Source organism: Rhinopithecus bieti, unplaced genomic scaffold, assembly GCF_001698545.2.
Source record: "Rhinopithecus bieti isolate Rb0 unplaced genomic scaffold, ASM169854v2 scaffold_9996, whole genome shotgun sequence".
NCBI lineage: Eukaryota > Metazoa > Chordata > Mammalia > Primates > Cercopithecidae > Rhinopithecus > Rhinopithecus bieti.
In genome coordinates this window covers 2,588,191-2,598,662 of record NW_016806973.1, presented here as the reverse complement: position 1 = coordinate 2,598,662, position 10,472 = coordinate 2,588,191, and positions in this window count along the sequence as shown.

Sequence of the window (10,472 nt, the reverse complement as noted above, 5' to 3'; positions counted from 1 at the left end):
TTTTACACTTTCAATTATAGCATTTGCCAGAATAAAACCAAATGAAAAACTGTTCTGTCGTTTCATTTTCTTTGTATGAAATAAAACCAAATAGTTAAAGGGAATGAAGCTTCTTCAGTCTTCTTCAAATTATATCTGTACAGGGACAATCTGCTGTCAAATTGCCTGGCTTCACACATCTCTCTAGATGACGAAAAGAAAAATCAGGTGATCCATAAAAGCTGAGTAGGAGAGCAAAGGTGGTAATTATCCTGATTTCCAGAATCATTATGTCTGGAGATATGTGAAATATGAGAAAGCAACACCATTTTATCAACAGTCGCTTCTTGTGCTCAGACACACCTCTTTCTCGATTTCAAATGTTTTCAAGGAAAGGACGTTAAAATCCTGCCTTGCCCTTTTGTATGTGTGGCTAATCATGGAGTCCAAGAAGGAAAATAAAACTTGAGAAAGTGAGTCTTCTCCAGTGTCTTCAGGCATGTTTGTGTATAACTACCCAATTATGGAATTAATCGGTATTACTGTTAAACATCTTCAAAGGAATAGACTTTTATTGTAACTTGTTGCAACATTTTAGTGAATACTCTATAGATCATTTTATCTAAAGCAAATAACACTAGGATATATTAAGTAATGAGTGAGATAGAGTTATGGTATATATTATGTATGTTAGCTATCAAATAATTTAGCCAATATACAGGTAAAATGGTTACTTCTTTCTTTAAAATTAATTTGGTTAATTCTGGCCAGGGTGGTGGCTCATGCCTGTAATCCCAGCACTTTGAGAGGCCGAGGTGGGCGGATCACTTGAGGCCAGGAGTCAGAGACCAGCCTGGCCAACATGGTGAAACCCCGTCTATAAGAAAAATACAAAAACTAGCCAGGGGTGGGGCACAGGCCTGTGATCCCAGCTGCTTGGGAGGCTGAGGCAGAAAGAAGAATTGCTTGAATGTAGGAGGCGGAGGTTGCGGTGAGCCGAGATCATGTCACTGCACTCCAGCTTGGGTAACAGAGTGAGATTCTGTCTCAAAAAAACACAAACAAAACTAATTTATGTAATTCTTCCATCGAAGTACTAACCAGGCCCGACCCTGCTTAGCTTCTGAGCTCAAGACGAGAGCAGGCGTGTTCAGGGTGGTTATGGCCATAGACTAATTTACTCAATTCTATCCCATGGCTACTGATTGGAAAACCAACCTTGTATCTCTAGATGGAATTTTCTTCTGGCAGACACAATTGCTAATTTAAATAAACTAAGAAGTGAATGTGGGTGTGCGTAGAGAAATTATTCAGTAAAAACACCATTCTCTTTTCAAAATGTGTTTAGAGAAAATCTTGTAGGAGGAGTATGTGAATCAGTGGAACCCAGAGATAAGTATACTAATGCAAACTTCAAATGCAAACCTTCAGATTTGGCAGTTTATTTTCTTTTGATTTTACAAGCAGAAATCTTAAGTTCAGGACTTGTTTCCAAAGGTTTGAGATGTCTAAGATAAACCACTGACAGTGGTATATTGTCAGAAAAGCTGAAGGGAGAACATACTTCTTTTGCATGTGTTTGTGGAGGAAAGAGAATTTAAAGAAATAGTTTTTGGAAGCCAGTCATGGTGGCTTAAGCTTGTAATCTCAGCATTTTGGGAGCACGAGGAGGGACGTTTGCTTGAGGTTAGGAGTTCAAGACCAGCCTGGGTCTTGAGACAGTGAGACAGTGAGACTGTCTCTACCAAAAATAAGAAAATTAGCCAGGTGTGGTTGTGCATGCTTATAGTGCCAGCTACTGGGGAGGCTGAGGTAGGAGGATTGCTTGAGACCAGGTATTTGAGGTTACAATAAACTAGGATCATGCCAGAGCACTCCAGCCCAGGTGACAGAATAAGACCCTGTCTCTACAAAAAAAAAAAAAAGTTTTTTGGAATTGGTATCAGGATTATACACTAATTAGCCATTTCTCCAAAATATGTTTTAATAATCTTATTAATACATTGAATGCAAAATAAAGAAATCTACCCTTTAAATTCTATAGGTGCCCTTACTCTACATTCCATTCCCTGGAATAAATGGGACTGACAGTAGCAATGTAAGCAACTTCGTGGAGCACAGAAGAGCAGGCCTTTTCACAAAAATTTTTTGGTTTTTTTTGAAACGGAGTTTCGCTCTGGCTCCCAGGCTGGAGTGCAGTGGCACCATCTTCGCTCACTGCAAACTCCGCCTCCCAGGTTCCCGCCATTCTCCTGCCTCAGCCTCCCGAGTAGCTGGGACTACAGGCGCCGCCACCATGCCCGGCTAATTTTTTGTATTTTTAGTAGAGACTGGGTTTCACCGTGTTAGCCAGGATGGTCTCGATCTCCTGACCTCATGATCTGCCTGCCTTGGCCTCCCAAAGTGCTGAGATTACAGGCGTGAGCCACCGTGCCCGGCCTCACAGAAATTATTAGTCAAAAATGAGAAACAACAAGGAGAAAACAGGAGTTTACCAAGATTCTAAATTTACAAATGTTCTAAACTCCTACTACACCTCTTGTTTTTAGATTTTAACTGTTGACGGTTGTTAAATTTCACTCATTCTCTTCTTCTCATCCAGAATACTTAAACATAATTTTTACATGCTTTTTTTACTACAAGGTTTTATACATTGAATTGAAGACAATGAAAAACTGAAAATTGCTGCTACTTGGTATTAGAAGTTTCATTATTTGACTGAAAAAAAATTAATTTTACTGAACTCACCATGCCGCTCAGAAGCCCTTCGGTGATGGCAAATAGCCGCTTCTTCCTTACAACAAAAAGGCAGTAACTGGGAGGGAAAGTGTAAGGACAACCATTTTTCAGCGACTTTGCCTGTTCACTTTGTGTAAATTCTCTTCTGAAAATGGGAGGTGAGCAAGGCTCTCCTGAGTTAGTGAATTTTAAAAATACATGAAGGTAGGCCAGGCACAGTGGCTCACGCCTGTAATCCCAGCGCTTTGGGAGGCCAAGGCGGTGGATCACCTGAGGTTAGGAGTTGGAGACCAGCCTGACCAACGTGGTGAAATCCCTTCACTACTAAAAATAGAAAAAGTAGCCAGGCCTGGTGGCCTATGCCTGTAATCCCAGCTACTCAGAAGACTGAGGCAGGAGAATTACTTGAACCCGGGAGGCGGAGGTTGCTGTGAACCGAGATCGCACCATTGCACTCCAGTCTGGGTGACAACAGTGAAACTCTGTTTTGAAAAAAAAAAAAAAAAAGAAAAGAAAATACTTAAAGATAAGATTATATACATATTTAGTATATAATCCCTGTGTCATATGGGAAAATGTAAGGGAAAAATGGTGAATGGCAGAAAGTACCCAAGTCAATTAGTGTTGATATTAAGGGACAGGTTGAAGAGTCAGACCTTCTACAATAAAAACGAGGTTTTTGGTTTATTTTTCATTGTCCTGACTCTGCCATGAGTTTTGGTTTCCAACTAGGAAATGTGAGGAGCCTAAATATATCAATATGTCATGTATGTATACAATAACATCATGATGATGAGCAGCTGCCACGTATTGTGTACTTACTATGAACCTAGCACTATCCTGAGTATTTCATGTGTTAATTTATTTAATCCTCTCATTATTATTTTCCATGCTTTATAGGTGAGGAAAAGAAACCCAGAAAGATTAAGCAACTTGTCCAAATTCTCCCAGATACTACAGCTAGAATACCAACCCTTAATACCTCCAGAAACCACAATATTTTCTTCTAAATTATACTTCTTCCAAACTAAGAGGTCATGTTATATTACATAATAACATCTGATTGTGATCTCATAAACAACTAAGACTCAGAATGTACACACACACCACCCACGTGCACTCTTTCTCCTTAATCAACCAACCAAAGAAATGATTATGTTAAGGATATGTTAAATATGCTAGATTAGTAATCCTCTCATTATTTTTCTTTAAGTCAAATAATTTAAGGAACGTAACTTGAAGATAATGAAGGGAACGGCAACAGAATAATTTAGCTGCTAAAATGGGTATTAGAGTACAGAGAACATAAGCAGCTTTGACTTTAGGAGGGTTACCTAAATTGTAATCAAATACATTTTAAAAAATCCCAAACAGCAAAGGACAAAGTTTCCACGTACATACATACCCCAAAGACAGGACAAGAAGAATTTTGCTCACAGGAAGGTTTGGTTTAGACATAAATAAATTTTTCCAGGACTCTGTGACCTAAATGAAAGCCATAGAGAATCACTTGGTCACTGTTATCACAACTCATGCACCTGTTAAGGTCAATACTGTATAACTAACATTTCTTCCACCTCTATAATTTTATTGAACCTAACCAACAGTCAAGGTAGATGTTCTGTCCCCCTACCATTCAAACTGATACGACTTAATTATAAGGGCTGTGATACAAATAACTGCTAAAGGTGATTATTTAATCAGTGGGGAATTACAGAAAAAGCAGTATGATGAATGCTTGGTTCGTGATGGATACTCCAGTTTCCCTGATTTGATCATTATACATTGTGTGCTTGTATCAAAATATCACATGTACCCTATAAATATGTACAACTAGTATGAATTCATAATAAGAAGCTTAAAAATAGTATTATTACCATCCTATGGGAGCTGAATGGTGGTGTTTTACAGTGTATTTTCAAATCCTTATATAATATCTCAGATAAACTTAATTGAATTCTAATCAACATGGGTTTGCAAATCATGGGTTTAGCCTATTCGTGGGTTAGAATCCTCTAGCCAAGCATCTAGTTTAGGTTAAAAACAAACAAATATTCTTGCTAGGAAAAGATTGTGATAATCAAAATTACAATTTAATAGAAGACATAATCCTCTCTGAAGGAAATATTTTAAGCTAAATTTTAACATAAAAACACAATCACCTCATTGCTAGTTGTTTGGAAGGGGAACAAAAGAACATTTCATTTTGAACAAAAGCTAAATTATCTTAAACAGTTACCTGACATTTATAAAAATGATAAGTCTTATGAAGCATCTAATCTTGGAAGTGCAAATCTGTGTATTACTAATCCTTTAATCATCATATTGCTATTATCTGACTTCCAAATTTTCTCGGTCCATCCCAAGTTATGAAACACAGATTATTGGTAAAATAGAGCCCTGAGGAACAAAATGGAACACTTCTTTATCATTTTTTTAATACAAAGATATGACGTTGCAAACTCATGGTATGTATTTGAATCTATGTTCTATCAGGCTGTATTTCCTATGTATATAACTCATTTGATCTTAATGAGCAGTTTTAAAAGTTCTGGTTCCTTCAATAATTTATTCTAAGTCACTATTAAATTTCATCCCATCTTCCAAAATTCTTCATCCCTTTCAACAGATTTAGTGACATTTCAAGGTCAGTAACTACTGAGGATAATATGCCTGCTCTTGCCTGGTTAAAACGAAGCCCAAAATATTAGGTTATTTTAAATTTTTATTTATTCATTTGTTTGTTTTGAGATGGAGTCTTCCTCTGTCACCCAGGCTGGATTGCATTGAGGCAATCTTGGCTCACTGCAACCTGCACTTCCCAAGTCCAAGAGATTCTCCCAAATCAGCCTCCCTAGTAGCTGGGATTACAGGTGCGTGCCACCACATCCAGCTAATTTTTGTATTTTATTAGAGAAGGGTTTCGCCATTTGGCCAGGCTGGTCTGGAATCCCTGACCTCAAGTGATCTGCCTGCCTTCGCCTCCCAAAGTACTGGGATTACAGATAGGAGCCACTGTGCTCAGCCAATATTACGTTGTTTAAATATGAGACATTTCTTCACAAAGAGCCTTATTAGATATTATATACTTGAATATAAATTACCCTCTTATCTGTTGGTTATAAACATTCTCATTTATCTGACGTGAAGTAATTGTAATAATTTTAGGAGAACTGGGAATGAAGTAGTTAAAAATTCATCTCATGAATATAGGTATGACATATACAATCTTGGGTAGGAAGTGATTAAATGGTAGCTATCTAAGGCACTATTCTCAGAGTAGAAGAGACTGTTTAATGGTGATTAATGGGAAGTGTCATGGCATACTTGAGGCTGCCTAGTGACGGAGGCGCAGGAGATTTTCTTGTCAGAGTGACTTTAAAGGCCCAAGCTTCCCACCCACTGCCCAGAAAAATGCAGTGCCCAGGGCTCCATTGAAAATCCAGGGCTGGGGCTGGGTGCAGTGGCTTACACCAATAGTCCCAGAACTTCATGAGGCTGAGTCTCAAGCACGTGAGTTTGAGACCAGCCTGGGGAACACGGCACAACCACTTCTGTACAAAAACTATACAAATTAGCAGACAATGGTGGTGTGCATCTGTGGTCCCAGCTACTCAGGAGGCTGAGATGGGAGGATGGCTTTAGCCCAGGGAGGTCAAGGCTGCAGTGAGTGGTGATCATGCCACTGCACTCCAGCCTGGGTGACAGAGTGAGACCCTATCTCAAAAGAAAAAGAAACTGCAGAGCTGAAGCACCGTGCAGTCATACCCAGAGTCTAATGAGAAGAGCAAACCTTTCATATAAATTAGCTGATATAGACTCGTGCTTAAAAATATATATTTGAGCAAGTGTAGGCAAAGGCTAAGGCTTACTAATGAGGAAATTCAAAAACATATTCCTGATGTCCTGGTGCAAAGGAAGCACAGCAAAGTGGGTAAGACTACATACCCTGGAGTCTTCAGGTGCATGTGTTTGAACCCACTATATAAATTTTGTTTGTAGTATTGAACTATGTTTTTCATATCGTAGAAAGTTTTCATTTCATCTAATTATTGCCTTGCTCATTTGACATCTCAATCTATCTTCCCAGTAAAAGCCTCTGTTTTGCCAAGAATTTCAGTTTCTTCAGTGGATTCTTTTATCATCTTCATAAAAGGCAGAGGAGATGTCTGGGCAGTACACACAGTTTTGTCATAAAAGCTGGTGTCTCTTCTGAGAGTCCAGGTATTCCTTCTGATTAGCTACTGCTGATGAATCAAAAATAAATCATTTGGGCCAGGCACAATGGCTCGTGTTTGTAATCCCAGCACTGTGGGAGGCCGAGGCAGGTGGATCACCTGTGGTCAGGAGTTTGTAACCAGCCTGGCCATCATGCCGAAACCACATGTTGACTGAAAATACAAAAATTACCTGGGCGCAGTGGCGCACACTGGTAATCCCAGCTACTTGCTCTGTCACCCAGGCTGGAGTACAGTGGCACAATCTTGGCTCACTGCAACCTCCTCCGCCTCTTGGGTTTAAGTGATTCTCGTGCCTCAGCCTCCCAAGTAGCTGGGATTATAGGCGTGTGCCATCACACCCAGCTAATTTTTGTATTTTTTAGTAGAGATAGGAGTTCGCATGTTGGCCAACCTGGGACCGTTTAGATTATTTTCAATTTAATCACTTTCATTGAAGTATATAAGTTATACTAGATTTGTATCTATGGCTTACATATATTATAGAGAGTATAAAAGTATACGTGTGTATGTATGAGTGTGCAAATATTAAGTATATAACCTGATGAATTTTTACATGTAAAAATTCACCCATGTAATCACCAGTTAGATCAAGTTATAGAACATTTTCAGCACCTCCTCTTAGTTAATTTCTACCTCCTTGCAAAAATAAGCCCATTGTTATCTCTATCGCTACAGAACAGTTTGCCTGCTCTTGAACTTTGCATACATGAAACCATACAGTCTACATTCTTTTGTGTGTGACTTCTTTATGTCAACACTACATCTGTGAAATTCATCTGCATCACTGCATGTAGCTATAGTTCCTTCTTTTTCATTCTTGTGTAGCACATCGTTCTACAACCTATTTATCCGTTGTGGTATTGATCGATCGCATTGTTTCCAGTTTGGGCTTGCTATTAGTAGTATGTTTGCATATGTTCTCAAGTAGACATAAGTTCTGTAGTGTGTGTAACCTACAACTCATTGCTCTTAAGCAAGGTAAGTAAGGCACCTTTTTCCATTTCTCAGATGTCTACCTATCTGCCTGAAGGGAGATAGACTCTTCATGTGCTGAAATCCTCTTTGTTTAGGAATTGTTTCCTTGCTCATTTGATATGTTAATCTATCTCCCTAATAAAAACTTCTGTTTTGCCAAGAAAGCAAAATAGAGTTGAAGTGATAGCCCATACGATTTAAGCATGAAGGTCTAACAGGACTATGCCATAGGCAGAGATCGAAAAAAAGAAAAAAAAATGATAATTTTGTCATAAACCCACTGTCTCAGCCCAAATTATCTGCTCCAGAAAAGCTAATCCAAACATTTCAGAAACTGTCATTACCTGCAGCAATTTCCAACTCATCCCTACAAAAACGTAAGAGGCATGCACAACTTCTTACAGCACCCTGATATTGAGAGAGAAATGCCAGCTCTTCTCTGCCTCGTGACTTATACTTTCAGGCAGAGGAAGGAAAAGCAGTGTGAATTATGTTTACATATCTTAGGAATTGCATTTGACAAGGCATAATGAATCAACAACGTCTTCTTGTTTGGTTTCTGTTTCAAAATTGATCTAGCTCCAAGTTTAGAGGACCCTACGACCTGACTCAGTAAGTGGCCTCACCTTCATCCGATTGCTCAGAATTAAAACCTAGAAGACATCCTTGATTTTCTCCTCTCAAATCTGTCTCCATTCATCAGCACGTGCTTTTGACTTGATGAAACGCTCCAGACACAACTGCTTCCCATCGCCTCCGCTGCTGCCTCTTGTCCCTGTAGCGTCATTTCTCTCTCACCCACATTGGCCACAGCGGCTTGTTGTTGGTGTTCCTGCTTCTACTTTTGACTTGTTTCTATTTTCTTCCATGCCCACTGGAACTGCAATTATTTTTTGCAAATATAAGTTAGATAATGACACTCCACTGTTTAAAAAAAAAAAAATGAAAGAACAAAATAAAAATTTCTAGTGACCCCTGTTACACCTAGCCTAAAATCCTTACTTGGCCCAGAAGGGCCTAGATTCTCAATTTTGACAGCACATGGGAAATCACCTGGGAACTTGAAAAATACTGACTTAGCTGGGCATGGGGAATTGTGTGCGTGTGTGTGTGTGTGTGTGTGTGTGTGAGTGTGTGTGAGAGAGAGACAGAGTTTCGCTCTTGTTGTCCAGGCTGGAGTGCAGTTGCGCCGTCTCAGCTCACTGCAACCTCCGCCTCCCCGGTTCAAGCTATTCTTCTGCCTCAGCCTCCTGAGTAGCTGGGATTACAGGTATGCACCATGACGCCCGGCTGATTTTTTCTATTTTTAGTAGAGATGGAGTTTCTCCATGCTGGTCAGGCTGGTCTCGAACTCCCAACCTCAGGTGATCCATCCGCCTCAGCCTCCCCGCTGGTGTTACAGGCATGAGCCACCGCACCCAGCCGGCATAGGGAATTTTAAAGCTTCCCAGAAGTTTCTAATGTATAGCCAAGATTGAGAGCTACTCTAGGATCCTTCCATCACTCTCTTCCTCTCTCTGTCTACCTCCACCCCAGTTGCTTACTTGCTGTGTTTTGAGCACACTAAGATCCTTTCCACTGCAAAGCATGGATCATTCTTCCCCCAGATCTTTGCATGAGCTGTTCTTTCACACAAAAAGGTCTCTGCTCAAATGTTACCTTATCAAATATGTTTTCCTCAACTAACCTACCTAATGACTCAATTTTTTTACCCTGTATATTTTTAGTTTTTATGTGAAGTTATATTACTTGCTTCTTTATCTGTTTATTGGTGCTGTTCCTCACAAGCACATAAGCTGCATGAAGATAGAAACTTTGTCTTATTCACTAAGACATTATCATCCTGGCATACAGTGTGCTTGGAACTCGTTCTCTGATTAGTATTTTTCAGTGAAAAAATGAGGATTACTCAAGGTTCTGGGATCCGGATTTGCTACAGCTAGCTAATCGTAGCTTATGGGATTCTCTATTTGGAAGGCTTTTGTTGCTGCTGTTCTATTTGCAACCCTAGGCTTTCCTTCCAGAAATAGTCATCTGGGCTCAGTGCCTCACGCACGTAATCCCCGCACTTTGGGAGGCCGAAGTGGGTTGATCACTTGACGCTAGGAGTTCGAGATCAGCTTGGCCAATATGCTGAAACCCCCTCTCTATTAAAAGCACAAAAACTAGCCAAGCGTAGTGGCAGGCACCTATAATCCCAGCTACTCGGGAGGCTGAGGCAGGAGAGTCGCTTGAACCTGGGAGGCAGAGATTGCAGTGAGCCCAGATTGCCCCACTGCACTCCAGCCAGGGGGACAGAGGGAGACTTTGTCTCAAAAAAAAAAAAAAAAAAAAAAAAAAAACCAAGGGGTTTTTTTTTTTTTCTTGCTTACCTTTTGTGCGGGTGTTTAAATTTAACTTCCTTCCTGATACACAGGAAGGACTGTGTCTGCTTGGACTGGACACAGTTGGACTTTCAAGTGAGTTGGCCAGCTCTGGGTCTTTGATCTGTTCCCCTCTGTTGGAGGGACAGAATCCGCCATTTTCTTAGGAGAATGG